Source organism: Podarcis muralis, chromosome Z (assembly GCF_964188315.1).
Source record: "Podarcis muralis chromosome Z, rPodMur119.hap1.1, whole genome shotgun sequence".
NCBI lineage: Eukaryota > Metazoa > Chordata > Lepidosauria > Squamata > Lacertidae > Podarcis > Podarcis muralis.
The window spans coordinates 45966068-45983163 of record NC_135673.1 but is presented as its reverse complement, the minus strand read 5'-3'; the positions used below and the strand labels follow the sequence as shown (position 1 = coordinate 45983163).

Below are 17096 nucleotides of genomic sequence, written 5' to 3'. Positions count from 1 at the left end.
TGCACGTGCCTGTTCCAAGCGGCGGTGTGCGTGTGCGTGTCTGTTAAATCAACTGCTAATACTTTTGCTGATCTTTCTCTTTTCCATATTTCTCTTTTCTGAGTATCCCACTGCAGAAGTTTAGAACAATCGATTTACTGGCAAGGGGGATGGTGGTCTGCTTCTCTCCCCCCGTTCCCAGTTCCGCGGGTGGGGTAAACTGGATCCTCTATTGATCCTGCGGGATCTTTCTGTAGCAGATTCCGAGCGGGTTGGGAGAGGCGATTAATTTGACACTTCCCATCTTAGATTAACGAGGAAGGTAACGCCCAAGGGCGCTTTCTATTGTCTTTTAGAGAGTGTCCCTCCACCCCAAGCGTGAAACGCAACTGCCCTGCTTTCACCTGTTATCTAGTTATACTTTCCAGGGCACCCTGAACTGGCAAAGGCGTGTAAATCACGGTTTTCTCTCCAGTCAATGTAATTTGCCCAGAACCACATAAAGAGTCGGTGGCAGAGGTGTGAGCTGCTGTCCTGTCTAAAGACAAGCGTCAGAGAGAGGCATTTCCATCGATGTCTTTCTCAGTGTTTGAGCTGGAGATGCAGTTGGGAGGGAGGAGCGAGAGGGTGAAAGAAAGACCGGGTTTGAATCCCCACCCAGCCCTTGAAGCTCACAGGGTGACCTTAGCAGGTCACTGCCTCTCCGCCTGTCCTACCTCACAGGGTGGTTGTGGGAACAACACGGGTACGGGAAAACCATGCGCATTGCACCGAGTTCATTGAGGAGAATGTTGGCATATAACATGCAATAAACAAAATTAAATTAGGTATCAGAGACCAAAAAAAGTGTGTCAGTGCGAGTCTCACTCCACTCAATCTCAACAAAGGTTTAAAATGACGGGGGGAATGTGCGTGAAAGTTGCATCTCCTAAGGAATTCGTACAAACGCTCAGGACATTCATAGATGGCCTCCAGGAAGTCATGTCTCCTCCCTCCCGCGAGATATTGAGCTTTTACCAGTTGGCTTCGGTCTTTGTGCTTCCTTGATTTATATAGCGCTCACAATTTTAAAGGCGGCTTACAATTTAAAATGTTAACATAGGCAAAATACGGTTGTGGGAAATCGGAAAGGGAGCAGGGCGAGCTTCTAGTGGCATGGTTTGTATAAGAGAGAGGCAGGGAAGCGGGGAGGAGGGAGAGCTGCACCTGTTGAATTTCTGACAGCCAGACCGCGGATAAAAGCACAGAGTCTTTGCCTTCCAGAGTGAGAGGCAGAGAAGAAAGAAAGAAAGAAAGAAAGAAAGAAAGAAAGAAAGAAAGAAAAAGGAGGGAGGAAAAAAGGAAGGAAGAGGAAAAGGAAGGGAGAATAATAAAATGGAAAGAAGGAAAGAGGAAGAGAAGGAAGAAAAGGGGGAAGGGAAAAGTGGAATTAGAGAAAGAAAGAAAGAAAGAAAGAAAGAAAGTGGTATGAATAGAAGATGAAGAACGGGAAGAGAAAGAAAGAGGGGGAAATAAAACAAAAATCTCTCACACCCCCCGCTAGCTCGGCGCTATACACCTTACTGAAACCAACCGCAGAACTCAAATTTGAATATAGTGTACAGGTCATTCAGAAGCAGATGCCTCCGTTCCGCGCCTACGCGCACGCAAGTGAGTAGCGTTTTCGCCTTCGAGACTCGGTTTACTGATCTTTCCCTAACAGAGAATCGGAGGAAGCAAGATTTGGGGTTGGGGAGACTGGGCGGGGAGGGCGGGGACACGTGGTTTAGCGCCGGGGACAGCCAAGACACATGGGAAAGTAATACCCAAACGGTACCTCTGCGGATGTGCAAAGTGCCTTTCTTTCTCTAAGTAACCGCGGACAGCTCCCAGGCGCCTGGGACCCCAGGAAAGCTAGATCTCTGCTGCTGCTGCTGCTGCTACCACCACCGCTACTACTGTTGAAGGCAGACGCTATTGTGTGTTTCAAAGTAAGCGGCCCTCCAGGTCCTTTCCAGTCCTGTCTAGAGACCTTCTACATGCTAAGCATGAACTGCTTTCACTAAGCTACTGTTTCCACCGTCCCGCCCCGCTTTCCTTGGAGCACTGGGTTAGGGCTGGTTCACACGATCCCATTCACCGCTTGATAATTCCAGCACTAGGTGATGACCCGCGTGCGCGAAGGGAGCCCATTCGTACTATCGCTACAACTCTCGAGAAACTCGGAACTCGCTCCCAGCCGATGTTAGGGTCCTGAGATATCACTTGCCTGTTTCAATAGCCCTCAGCAGAGTCCAGCGACGACAGAGATTCTGCATACGTATATGTACAACGTCCTAAAGACTGGACATGGTTTCAGCTGGAGGAGCGTACTCCTAACTAAATGTTATCTTTACGAATAATCCATACTAGGTTTAAATCCTGTGGCAGCCCAAGGGATTTCATGGGTTTAGCACTTGCTGCCAACTTCTGGCTTGTAGCAAATGCCACTATGAACTCTATGCGTGAAAGGGAGGGTGTGGTGGCAGCATTAAGGATAAAAAGCCGTGATCTCAAGTCATGGAAGAGTTATAAAACCCACTGTAACAAATGGAGGATAATCATCATCATCTGAATATGATGTGTTTGGAAATTTGGAAGCAAAAAGTCAGTCTCTAGAGTTGCTCCCCCTCTCTCAAAATTCAGTTTATTTTTAACCCACCCTAGGAACATAAGAAGAGCTGGCTGCTGGGTCAGGCCAAAGGCTCATTTAGTCCAGCATCCTGTTCTCACAGTGGCCAACCTGGTGCCTTAATGGTAATGTCTGCAAGCGCGATCTGAGGCAGATTGCCTCCAACACTGGAGACAGCACATAGCCACCATGGTTAGTAGCCATTGGTAGTCTTATCCTCCACGGATTTGCATAGTCTTCTAACACCATCTCAATGTATCAGCATGGAGGAGCAACATTAAAATCAGAATCTGATATTCTCCATTGTTAAAAGGTGGGTGGTAATCCTACAATACATCTGAATTGCTCCATACCTACTTGAAAAGCCAGCCTAGATAAAGAAAACACATTTTCATAGAAATAAAATGCTCCAATAGAAGCTTGCTCCACAGGCATAAAGTAAAGGATGCCTGTTTGTGCCTTGATTTGGTGCCCAGGTGCTCTCACCTGGACACAAAGGAGAATAATAATACTTAGCACTAGAATAGTGTGTCCAGCTGCCCAAAGCATTAAGCTCACCTATATTACCTGACTGTAACCTTTACAACAATCCTGCAGTGCAAGTCAGTATTATTACCTCCCATGTTGCAGATGGGAAGGACTGAGGATCAGACCGAGCAGCTTGCTTAAGGCCATTGTGGGAATTCCTGGCAGAGGTAAGGTTTGTTCCATGGACTTCCTGATTCCATGGTTCAGTCTTTAGCCACTATGATACACAGGCTGAATGGGTGTCTGAGAGGTAAGGATGCCTGGTGTATATTTACTTGGAAGTTAGTATCACTGAAGTAAGCATAGGATTGCATTGGGTGCCTTATAGTTCAAAACCAGAGCAGGTGCAGGAGCACTGCTCTAATCTTCTTCCACTGCAATTAAACTTGTGATTCTGTAAAGTAAAAAAGGGTAGCCCCATGCAGGGGGTCAATGCTGGTAGTCTTGTCTGGTGTTTTGAAGGCATCCATAGAAAGCGTGATTGTTAGACATTCTGAATCATCTCTCTCTCTCTCATCCCTCTCTTTCTCACTTTATATAGAAAAAAATGGGTATAAAGTAAGAATAAACAACCAAATACTTGTGTTTAGCAGCTCCTGGGATTATTTGGGTCTCTCAGTCCATTCAACATGGACCCCTGTCATGGAACAAAATGTTCCTGGCAGCTACATTCACTCCTAACGTAAATTTTACCACCTTTTGTCACTAGATAAGACTTTCCAATTCTGGAAGACCTTTCCATCAGTTTAAAGTTCACAGGCTGCTGAGAGGGGACATCCATAAAGAGATCTAAGCTGAACTGGTTATGTTTAGCTTAGAGAACAAAAGACTTGGATGTGGACGTGGCAGTAGTCTTCAAATAACTGAAGGGCTGTCAGACAGAAGAGGGCAAATACATGTCCTTTGGTGCGTCAGAGAACACGACTAGATCTTTTGTGTTTAAGTTATAAGAGAGTCAATTTTGGATGAATGTTTCAGCCAAGAAACTTCATGGTAAGAGTAATTTGTAGGTGGAGGCAATTAGCTGAAGGAGCAGTGATCTCTCCCTAGCTAGAAGTCTTTGCCTGCCTGAAGTTGTCAGCCATCTGCTGAGGATGCTCTAGTACTGGAGTTTAAGCACTGAACGAGGTGTGTGGATGAGCTGGCCTTCACTGACCCATTTAGCCTGTTGCTTTTCCATCTGATTCACCATTAGGTTATTTTATAGAGAAGTTGTATTACCCTGCAAATGTGTATATTTATTTATTGCTTTTATGTGTGCTGATTTTGGGGATACTTTTAAAGTAGGGTGGAAATGACCTATAAAATACAATTACTGCCACCACCACCATGACCAGCGCTGAAAATAGTGACAACAATAAAATCAGCCTGACTGGGTTGTGGATGAAGTTCAGGACCTGATCAGCACTGGCAAAGTTCAGCGCTCTGATCATTCATTCTGGAACCAGGCCTGGGGAATCAAAGGAAGTGTGTTGTTGCATACAGCAAGTGATTAGATGCTAGGAGAGGAGAAGATACATTTATTATATATTGTTCTTCCTTCCTTCAGCAGAATGCCATTCCTTTGCAGCTTAAAGGAAGATCAGACAGGCTAGTTTTAGTCTTTTAGTTTAAGTAATCAAGAATGCCTTCATGCTCTGACTTCCTCAAAGCATCTGGGTGGTCACAGCTGAAAACAGGTTTCTGGACAGACCTTCTTGTCTGATCCATCAAGGCTCTTCTTATGTATGTGGTTCTTTGATGATCTGGATTAGGGATGGGAAAATTGTAGCCCTCTAGAGGTTCCTGTGGGGTCGCGGGTGGCGCTGTGGGTAAAAGCCTCAGCGCCTAGGGCTTGCCGATCGAAAGGTCGGCGGTTCGAATCCCCGCGGCGGGGTGCGCTCCCGCTGCTTGGTCCCAGCGCCTGCCAACCTAGCAGTTCGAAAGCACCCCTGGGTGCAAGTAGATAAATAGGGACCGCTTACCAGCGGGAAGGTAAACAGCGTTTCCGTGTGCTGCGCTGGCTCGCCAGATGCAGCTTTGTCACGCTGGCCACGTGACCCGGAAGTGTCTCCTCTTGAGTGAGATGGGCGCACAACCCCAGAGTCTGTCAAGACTGGCCCGTATGGGCAGGGGTACCTTTACCTTTACCTTTAGAGGTTCCTGAGTGCCATCTCCCATCAGCCCCATGCCAGCATGGCCAATAATCAGGGAGCTGGGAGTCCATCAACATCTGGAAGGGCCAGAGCCTCTCTATCCCTGATCTAGATAGTAGGACAGGAGTGGGGAACCATTTTCAGTCTGAGGTCTGCATTCCCTTCTAGACAACTTTCTGAGGGCCACATGCCAATGGTAGGTGGAGCCAGAGCAGCAAATGTACATTTTGCCTTTATGTTGTAGAATAGTTTCTATACACATTTCACCTCCTACCCTGATCCTGAAGCAAGAGCCATTATCAATACTCAATAATTTGTTCTGCCCTAGCAAGAACACTCCGGTTTTAATGTAGGGCTAATGAAGGGTGTGGCCTGGGAAGAGTTCTGAGGGTCAGATTAAGGGACATAGAGAGCCATATTCAGCCACAGGCACAGAGGTCCCCAGCCATGTAGTAGGAGTTAGCTCTACATTTAGGAGATATTAACTGCTAGTATAATATCACCTTGAGCAAACCGCATATCAACAGCATTTGGCACTGGGGGTGTGGGGAATGACTTCAGGGAAGCCAATATATCCCCTTATCTGTATACAAACAGAGACATACCTCTTCCTTCTCCTGACCTTTTGCGTGCTCAATGCAAAAGAGTAAAGAAGAAAGGGAGGTTCTGTAAATGATCAGTGGCAAATACCACAATTTTCTAGTGAAGCAAGTTAAGTAGTATGCATTTCCCTCTCCACATTTCATGTAAGCCCTTAAGTCTAGAATTTAAAACTGCAGCCCTGGCCCTACAAGCCACAAACCCTTGGCCTAACATAATAAGCTGCCTTATTATATAAGCTCAAACTATTTGTCAGTCTATCCCAGTGTTGTCTACTCTGACTGCCAGCAGCTGTCCAGGGTCTAAGGCAAAGGAAGGTCTTTCTCATCACTTGCTGTCTCCATATATATGTGTGTGGAAATTCTGGGTATTTAAACTGGAACCTTCTGTTTGCAAAATACCACTGGATTTTCACTTCTGTCTCTGGTCTAACTCACAGGGTTGTTGTATGAATAAAACGAGTGGGAGGGAATGCCACATACAGTTCCCTGAATTCACTGGACGAAGTCAAAGGTATTAATGTAATAATAACAAAGGCAATCTGTGGTTTGCTGTTACTGCAGAGAAATGTAGTGTGATTAGTTGTGCGTAACTTACGCATATGTGTCTTCTTTGAGATGCTCCTCAACCTCAGATGGGGTTCTATGTGTTGCCCAGGAAATGTGTCTGGAAAGGGATTTCCTTCCCCATACCCACTGAAATATGGCTGGTTCTGTGTGTTTAGAGCACAGGATCAAGCACACTGAGTCTTGGTTTTGTGAGCATGTAGTGGACAGTATGTCTGTGTTTGAGCAAGCACAGGCTGGAGAGTCATCTGTGATTACCGGTATATGCCTTTGAAAAGGGAAAGGAAGGGTTGTGGCCTGTGGCCTACAGGGAACAGATGTGGTTTAGATGTTTGCAAGCACTTGTTTGATTTTCTTGGGTGTAGGTGGGAGAAGAAACCCATACACACAGATGTATACATAAACTTTGCATGCCTGTAAACCAACCACCCTGGTTCAAAAACTGCCAAGAAAGTGACTTACATGTTGAGGGAAGCCAGTTTTCTTGGTTAATTCAGTCTAATGTGCCTTAGCAGTGTAACAACAGGGCATTAAGTAATGTCCAGAGCAAGGAGAAGAAGAAGAAGAGTTTGGATTTGATATCCCACTTTATCACTACCCGAAGGAGTCTCAAAGCGGCTAACATTCTCCTTTCCCTTCCTCCCCCACAACAAACACTCTGTGAGGTGAGTGGAGCTGAGAGACTTCAGAGAAATGTGACTAGCCCAAGCTCACCCAGCAGCTGCATGTGGAGGAGTGGGGAAGCGAACCCGGTTCACCAGATTACGAGTCTACCACTCTTAACCACTACACCACACTGGCTGTCAGCAAGTTTAAATACTGAGTACTCAGAATGATTTACTTAAAATATTTGTAGCATTGTAGTACACATGCCAACACATGAGTCACTTCAACCATTTAAAAATAAAATATCAGGGAACCTGGACTGATTGTAAAACACTAACATGTTCAGTGAGGTCTGCTCCTCAGTAAATGTGTTTGGGATGGCAGCCTGAAATATGGCAACCCTACATAATTTGTAATCTTCATCATCATCATCATCATCATCATCATCATCATCATCATCATTTCAGTGGCCATACTATTGCAATAGGAACAAAGGAAGCTGCCTTAAAGTGAACAAAACTATTTGGTCCCTCTAGGTTAGCACTGACCGGCAGCTCTTGAGGGTTTCATATAGAGACCTCTTTTTGTTCCCTACCTGGAGATGCTGGGGATCAAACCTGAGTCCTTCTGCATGCAAAGCAGATGCTCTACCCCTGAGCCACAGCCCTTCTCCGTGGTATTATTACCATGTTCATCAATCTGGATTAAAGAGCCACCACCCCCAGATTCACAGACACAGTGGAACAAGGCAATGTGGCCAATAGTTAGAATTTTGTACCCAAAAGTGGATGGAGATGTGGCGGAAAGGATCAAGTTCCACCTCTGCCACTCACTAAGCCTTGGACACCTTCTCCAGATGTTCAGCCAGTGATTCTCTGTCTCCCTGAGACATTGGCTTAAATGAGGCAGATGACCCATGGGATTTTAACACCCAGAACCAGTTAGCTGGCTTGCCTGAAAAACCTCGTGGTGGTCTCATAGCTGACCTCATCAGCTGCAGGAGTAGCAAGGAAGCCCTATAGTACCCTATGCTCCACTGGGGGCTTTGAAGCACTTCTGCCAGTCAGAGGAGATCATGGAGGTCTGGATGGATCAATGAAATTTGTTGGTTTCATAAGCTCCTATGGTGTGGACACCCTCAGATGGGAAGAGGTACAAGGGTATGAGATGGAGGAAGACAATATTGCTCCATGAAATGAACCTCCTTCTCTGAGTTTGCCACAATCCCTCCATACATGCCTGAGCATGGGAGAAAGAAAGGGGGGGAGGACATCCCCTCAATCACCCCCCAATTGCAAAGGCCTCTTTTCCGGTTTGTATGCCGCTGCTCCCCATTCTACTTGGCATATAGAATCTGTGAAAAGGTGGAGAGACAAACAGCCTACATAGCAAAGGGCTTTTAAAAAGATAAGTCTCCGGAGCTCCAGGAGTCTCCTCCTGGACCATTACAGCTCACGTAGCAAGTGGTGGAAGTAGGTGGAAGTCCTACGCATCAGCTTCGCCCACTCCCGAAACCCAGAATTCTTAGAAAGAGATACTGATTTAAGGCAGCTGAATCCGGTGCTGGAATTGGAGGGGTGCAGAAAGACCCATCCCATTGGCTTTTTCTAATGTCGCCTCAACAGATAGGGCTTTTTTAGAATACAGGGCGCAGCATGCTTTGTGTGTGGGGGGGTGTCATTACGCACTCTTCTTCTGCTTTCCCCTCAAGAGTTTGAGCACTCCGCCTCGTTTTTGGCCTCCTCCTTCCGACCGACCCCCCCCCTTGCCCGTCTCCGACGATTTCCTCTAAATACAAGGAGGAGGCGCGAATTTAAAGGCACACCTTTCCTCTCCTACTTCGTCGCTCAGCCCGTTTTTCACATTCTCCAGCCGTCTCTCCTAAACATCCGCGCGCACACCCTCCACACACAAGCAAGAGCAACAATACTACTTAAAAGCAGCAACACGCGACACTTCTCCAATCTTGTTTGCTGAAAGAAACACCCCCTCCTCTTTAAGAAACGCAGTTCCACCCGAGCGCGCCCGGGCGGCGTCTACAAAGATGCACCGAACTTTCTCGCGACTGGAGAAAAAGATGAAAGGGCCGCAGAACCTTCGAGTCCGGGCAGATCGAATTCGGAACTTTAGGAAAGGGCGAGAATGGGCGAGCCCAGAGGTCCGCGCTGGCAAGCCCGACTGATCCTCCTCTCCTCAAATCCCGTTTTAAATTCCAGGAAAAAGTGGCGGTGCCTTCGATGATCGCAACCTTCTTTATTTCGGACGGAGCCTTTGAACCCTGATCTATCCCAGCCGCCGCATCTCCTTCCCTCTTTTGATGCCCCCCCCCCCGCAGCCCTTTCGGGTTTCCTTCAAACCCCAAACAGCAAACAGGCACGGTTAGTTTTGGGTTTGTTTTTTTGTTTTGGTGGGGGAGCTGCCTCCTTGGGGCTCGGGGGTGGGGAGCCTGTCTGCCCAGACAGAGGCCAAGTCTCCCAGTGGCTTTCCAACTGATCCCGGAGGAAGGATGGCGACTTCTCTCTAAGCCCCACATGCCTGCGGAGGGATTGTTTGCTCCGGTTGCCCCTCAGGGCTCAATCAGGCAGAAAGGGTCAATACAGTGTATGTCCCACGCAAAAGGAGGAGGACAATAAAGCCACCCTCCGGGTCACAGGTCACTTCGTCACTGATTGAGATATTCGCAAATTTCTTTCCTTCCTCTTCCCCACCTCCCCCATCTCGCTTTCATTCTCCTCCTCCTCCTCCTTTCTCCTTCTTCGAGTTAGCGCCGAAAAGAAAGACCGAGAGAAAAAGAACAAGCAAGAGTTTTGCGGCGCCTTTAAGGACCAACAGATTTGCGACGGCATCGGCTTTCGCGATCCACAGCCCACTTCGTCATAAGATGCACGGTCAGAAAAGCTTCTCTCCCATATAACAAACAAACGCGTGAGCCTCCAAGGGCCCGGAAAGAGACTCTTGGCTGCTCTTGCTGCAGTAGAACTCTAACAAGGTTAACCCCCTTGGATGCAGGGATCTTTGCCATATTCACACGTGCGCGCGCGCACTGAACCTTAAATTGGTGTCTGTTGCAGAAACATTGAAAGCTATTCCCGACAAACACACAAACGCAGACAGCCTTCTATTGAGGAGGGTTCAGTTCCTAACTGTGGGTTCCCCTTCATGCACCTGATAAAAGTGGATTTCAAAGCACAAAAACTTATGTCACAACAACACTGGACAGCCCACCAAACCTTTAGTTCAGTGCGTGCGTGCTAATATAATTTAACGCCCCGTCGTGTAAGGATGAGCGTCGATAGGCACATACATAAGGTTGTTAGATTACGTTGCTCATGGGGAAGGGAGTAATATCGGGTACAAACATTCAGAAGGATGTTATATTACCACACAGATGGAAAGTTCAGAGACAGATAAAATAGACAGACGGACAGATAGATAAATAAATAAATAAATAATGGGTGGGGTAACTTTGTAACAGGGGTGGGTGCGTTTTAAGATTTGTAGTGATCAGGCACCCCCGATTTATTTTCCATCGTTAATTGCGCTCAAAATTATATTGCGTGTAAAATGACAAAGAAGGGTTATTGAAAGGGAAGACGATATTTTTTGTGGGGGGCAGAGATTGACTTTCTCTAAACTGGGGAAGGCTCCGGTCTCATCCTTGGCTTCCGCTCCCCATCCCAATTCTTTCTCGCTTCCTAACTGGAGACGTGGGGAGGGAGATATCATAAGACAGGTTTTTGTTTTTAAATGGAATGGGTATGCGTAGCCTGTTGTCGTAGCAAGAAGAGTGGCTTTGAATCCCCCTCCTGATGCGGAGAACCGCAAGGCCTTGGGAAGAGAGGAGGAGGATCGCCTGTTTATATAAATCACAGGCGAAAATCAGTAGCTTGGCTGTATGTGACGGTCGTTCTATATAGGAGCGGAAGGAAATCGCCTTTCCAGAATTGCGCTCAGAATCGTTGTGAATAGAGGTTCAAATATGGCAATAAACTCTTCTTCCCATAAATTGCTTACATATCGCAGTGTCCCAACACCAGCTGTTTGCAACACCATCAATCATGATAAAAGAATAAAATTTCATTTATGGAACATTTTATTAGCCCATTACAAAATCCAATAGCCCACATTCCCAGAGGACAGTGGAACGTTTCCCCGAATGCCTCGATGGAACCGGCATTTCTTACTCAGGGGCATTAATGCGATGCCCCCTTCCATTCTCTAAGATGCAAATGCTACACTCAGCCTTTCCCACGTGCTACTTAACCCTCCGAATACCTGGATTTAACCGATGTAAAAAACGGAAACATCAGTCCAAAAATATAAATAATTATTAAAAGCTCTTTTATTGGAAACACTGTCAATGACGGAAGTTGAAGTGATCTTCACGCAAACACTTCCATTTGCCTTTTTCTTTCTAAGGAGGCTCCCAGCCAAAATTATGTTCACATGTTTTGACACTGGTGCCATTGGTGGAACCTCAAAGCAATGGTACGTCTGAACCCGCACCTTAGCAAGCCTGGCATCTGAATTTGTGTGGGATGGTGGTGGACCAGAGTTGGGAAAGAGAAAGGAAGGGAGCCGAAGAGAGGGTCTGCACGGATTTTTCAAACAACATCTCCCCCTCTCCGGCCCCCACAAATGGACGGAGGAGACTCTATACAGATTTGGCAAATTGTGTTGTCATTTTTCGTAGTGATTCTTGTTCTAGACGTATTCGGTGCTTTAGCAAATAAGATCGGGCTTCGCAACTGAGATGATCAAAAGGACAGCATGGATGCCCAAGCCATATATGCGAAGCTTATCTGTGACATGTTTGTCTGTTTGTCTGTCCTTTAACCCTCACAGCCGTACACCCTACTCTTCTCTTAAAAGAAGAGATGGAGAGATAGAATATAAAGACAGGAACTCATATATCAAATATAGGACAAATTTCCAGCGATTGCATGATAGTTGATCCGCTGGCGTCTACATACGTATTCTAGTAAGACTCTTGTGTCCTTTAAGCAACAATAGACAGCTTGAAACTTGTATGTGATAGAAATTGGCAAATATGGGTACCTGTGATCTACCTGCCACCTATTTTATTCCCTTCTTTCATAAAATGTCTGAAAGCGTCTTACAAACCCTTGACTATATCAGTTTAATGTGGACATCAAAGCGATCGAGTTTTGATTCTTTTCCTTGAGCATTTTGCTACGTGTCACATGGGTGTGCATATGTGGAGTGCAGATAGTCTAGTTGAATCCATAAATGGGACGTGGTTTTTGTTTGTTTGTTTGTTAAATAATCGTGTTTATGATCTTGGGGTGAAGGTGCCTGGATGACTCTTAAAAGTGAAAGGCTCTCTTTATCCGGAATAGATATCTTCAAGATAAGTAAATAATTCTTCCACGCTCCCATCCAACCAATATTTAAAACGTTGCCCAGGAGTCTAAATTAACCACCAAAGACCAAAAATAAAAAACCAAACACCTTTGCAAAGTTTCTCCTGTTGATTTCATTATTTCTCTCCAAGGACCAGCCATTCATCCAGCTCTTCATTTTTGCCTCGCTTCTGTAGGATATTGCCCCATAGCACTGGGCCTATAGGGCGTCTGATTCCCACGGATCACCCCCACGCCCCAATTTTAGATGTGCCATTAAATTCATTGCAGTAATCTGAGGGTTGACGCTCCAGACTGACACCCCAAATGCTAACCGAGCGGTTTCTTGCCCCCTTTCTGCGCTCCCAAACTCTTTCCTCGATTCTATTAGCACTTTGATATCTCACCCCACCTCCTTCCCCATCCCACTGCACCCCCTCTATTTTTTTCTTTGTCAGAGTTCAGACTTGTTTATCCCAGCTCAGATCTCTGAAGTTCAAATGTACACGTGATTCCTTTTGCTCTGACTGAGCGCTACAATGAAAACGTCTCGTTCGCTTTGTGGTTTGCATTTAATTACGCCGGAATCGCGTACATGTTTATGGCAGGCGAATAAACTACTTCCTCGAACGTTTATTAGCCGACGCCTTTTGGCCTGCGAGCTGATTAAAAACATTGGACACATTTTGGAGAGGTTATGATTGGTGCTTTGCAGTTATTCTACCCAACTTTTGCACTGGGGGTGGGACAGGGTTGTTAGTTTATTGGGAAAGCAGCCCGGGGCTTGGAGATGACGTCCTGGGCAGATCAATAACTGGGAATTTCACCTGTAAAGTCCCCCGAAGTGAAATTGCTAGAACTCGGCTAGAAAGCGAATTTGAGAAGAACGAATATTCTCCCTACTCTTTTAAAAATGTTTTAAGATGTGTTCTAAGGGGAAATTAAATCAGCAGAAAGGTTTTAAATGATGAACAATTTTACAATGTTTCTTCTTCTTTTTTCTCGGAAAGTTATTAAATTATTAACATTCTTGCCTCTTTTTGGAGAGAGGGAGAGAGAGAGAGACCTCTGAGACCCTAAGGAAACGGGAGAAGCGGATCTCACTATTCATGCCACCTTCTAAATGTGTAATATATCACTTTCTGGGATTAAACAGGAGAAATGGGAGAGAGGCAGAGGTCTCTCTTAAGGGGGTGAAAAAAAATGGGATATCAAGTCCACTTCAGCCAAAGAAACGAGCTAGACTCTGGTTTCTGTTGTTTAAGAGTAAATAACTCACGGACGCGCTGTCTTCTTATTTTTCTTCTTTTGTTTTTCTCCACTTCTCCCCATCTTCTCAACACATTTTTAAAAGCGTGGTGGTGGTCTCTGTGTGCATTTTTAAAATCTTTATAAGGATGTCTAGGTCGTAGCAATCGGATCGTGTAACGCACACACAGACACACAGACACAATACACAAACACATACAAATGTCCTCTCCTCACTCCACGATGCAGTTGCGAAGATTGCACCCCTGAATAGATGCATGAAGAGATCTGGAAAGGGTGGTAAATACGTGGCCAGGTAACCAACCAATTCACAAAATACCTTAATAATTAACCAACTAATAGTAAACAAGCATCTACCTAACTAATGGCGAAACATGATCCCGCCAGGTTAAACACGTATAACTCCCTGCGATCTTTAAAACGGGAAGCACGTGCTTAATTTCCCTACTGAAATCAGGACTTAAAGGCGGATTTATTTTGGCTGGAGAGAGAGAGAGAGAGAGAGAGAGAGAGAGAGAGAGAGAGAGAGAGAGAGAGAGAGAGAGAGAGAAGGGGGGGGGGGCAGACAGACAGACAGACAGACAGACAGACAGACAGATACTGAGTAGGAAAGTAGCACATACAATCGAGCACATTTGTAAAAGCAAACCACTTTGGGTTTTAATTGGTGAGGGGTTTGCAGAGAGAGAGAAAAACGAGGACAGATTTCATTTAACAGTCAACATCCAGAGTTTTGCTTTAGAAACCTATCTTGGTGCGTGTTACATAATACGCGCTGCTCTTTAAAAGAGGTTAGGGGGCGGGGTGGTGAAAACGCACTTTCTTCCCAAGCCTAGGTAAACTACTTCCAACCGCTCCTGTCTGCTCGTATATTATTTCCCCAGTCACACAGTCGCTGCCGAGGGGTGAAATGTATATATAAAAAGATTTATAGGTTAATTTATGTTGCCTAATCTACTTGTAGTGACTCCACTATGTCAAATCTGTCTCCTCCCCCTTCCCACCCACCCCACGCCTCCCCTCTCGTCTTCTTAAGCAATAAAATAGTTCGAAAGGACCGCGGTCCCTTGTTTAAAGCTACGATTTATTTCCGCCGTCTTTTGAAACACACCCTCTCCTTTCTTCTCAGGGAAACGTTTCTCCTCCCAAAAGAAATCACGATTTCTTTGCACTTCCTCCTCGCAGAATAAATCAAGATATTCGGCGAGGTCGCCTTTCTAGCGCGCACAAAGGTGTCTTTCGCTTTCCCCTCTGCAAAAGGACTAATTCGGATTTTCCTTCTCCTCCACCCCCCACCAATACCCCACCCTTCTCGGATATATTAGGGTAACCATGACGCAATGGAGAAAATAAATTCGAAATTTTAATCTGATTTTTACGTCTTCCCTTGTAACTTGGTCATAGAAAATATAGGAATGGGGTTAACCCCCCCCCCCCCTTTAAAAATAAAATAAAAGGACTATGCTTTTGAAGGTTCAGGGTGTACATATATCTGAAGAAATGTATCTGTTAGATTCGCGTAAAGAAAGAAAGAAAGATTTGGGGCTTCAGTGCCCAAGCGAAAGTTGCTCTCGAAGCGGCCCGAAGTCCCAACTTGTTCTACATCACCCCAGCGAGCCAAAGACAATGGGCCACCAGGCCAACACGTGAGGCCTTTTGCCCTAGCAAAGGTCATTCGCCCCAGCGTGCCCCACGACGCGGCTTCACAGACATTCCCTAACCCAAGACTCCGTTGATGATCTAATTGAATTACGCCTCTTTTTTTTGTTATAGAGACAACAGAACACATGCTGGAGGTAATTAATTATCTGATCGAGGGCCTCGCAAGGCAGGCCCCGGGATCAGGTAGAGCGACCGCTTGGGACAGTGTCAAGCTGGTGGTGACAAGGAGGATGAAAAACTAGAGGGCAGGGGGGAAAGTGGTTTTTAGAGAAGGACCCTCCGCTTGAAATAAAATAAAAAGTACGCGGGGGTGGAGGGATGAGTGCGCGCGCGTAGATCTGTGTGTTTGGTGAGCCAACTCGATTCCTTCCATGACCTTGAGGATCCACCGAGTCATCTCTGCCGAGCCAGACCCCCTTGTGTGGCCATAAGAGGCCCCCGTTTGCTTCGTGGGAAACCCCAAATTCTCCGGGATTCTGTGCGCCTTCGTAGTGCATCCCGTGGCCCAATTTTCCTCCAGCCCTGTCCACGCCCCCCCCCCCGGCAGTTCCCCTTCCCATACCAGACAAGCATCACGGAGGCCCAGAGAATGAAGAGGTCATTTTAGTCGTTTTTATAATGGGTGAATAATAACAACAGCAACCTCTCTCACACACATTGCCCCGTTCGAGTGAAAGTTCCAATAGGAAGGAGGCGAAGCCCCAAAACTTTCCCTTCCCAAACAAACTTCCCCTCCCAGGAAGAGAGAAAAACAAAGCCTTTCGCCACCGCCCCCCCTGCATTTTCTGTCTTCAGAAGCGAAGAAAGGATTGGTAATAAGTAGTTCGGTAGGTAGATAGGTAAGTTGGTCAGTAAAGTAATAAAGCAAATCGGCAGCGATTTCTGAAAGCAACAGACTCACCTTCCTGGGCTGCTCTGGAGGGAGGGGGGCTTTGGGGATTGGTAGGATGTGAACTCCAGTGACTAAGTTTTATAGGTGGGTGGGTGTATGTGTGTGTGTGTGTAGAAAAACAATATATATGTAGAAAAACAATCCCTCCTGTCTGAGTCTGTCTTCAGGTCGCTCATTCTGTCTCCTTTTAGCCAGACCCCTAAAATAAAGAATGTGAAGTCCCCCCCCCCACCTTTCTGAGGGTTGGTGTTGGGTGTGGGGGGAGGACGTGAAAAGGGGACTGTATTTTATAAAAGCGCTGTTTGAAGCACTCCCCCCTTCCCTTCTTCTTCTTCTCCTTCTTCTCAACGCGCTTCTGAACTTGATCAGATTGTATGTTTCCTGCGGAGAGGCGGCGGCAAATCCTGTGAGGGGCCTTCAATGGAGAGACTTCGGGGCTCGGCGAATCTCAGGATATTACAATTACTGGCATCTCTCTTTCCGAGCCCTTTTCTTTCCACACTTGCTTCCCCCCCATCGTTCTTTGCAAATGCTTTCCAGAACGAGAAAATGAGTGGATTTATTGAGACTTGAAGGACGGTGGGACGCGAGCGGGGGGTTGGGAAAATGAAAAGGGGTGAAGCCGGGCTGCCACAGAGGACCGTCATTTCCCAACATTAAAACGTTGCGCTGCAAATAAATTAACAGATAAATAAATAAATACCAAGCGTGCCTTTGATCCGCTAGCTTCAGGTTTCGGGATAACATTATACGTTCTCTGCTCGAAAGAAAAGATGTGTATATATTTGCCTTGGAGATCCATAAGCAGAGAACCAGGGACCCTAAACTACAGACACGTTGCCTTGT

General features: G+C 46.2%; 1 long non-coding RNA gene across 1 annotated transcript in view; it reads right to left on the bottom strand.

The window, feature by feature from the left end:
- The window catches only part of LOC114589590 (uncharacterized), a 76298-nt gene extending 59526 nt beyond the window's left edge, over nucleotides 1-16772 (bottom strand). The window contains exon 1 of the long non-coding RNA XR_003704703.2: nucleotides 16260-16772. This is a non-coding gene — a long non-coding RNA (uncharacterized LOC114589590). The remainder of the gene's footprint in view (nucleotides 1-16259) is intronic.
- Between the last annotated feature and the right edge of the window lie 324 nt (nucleotides 16773-17096).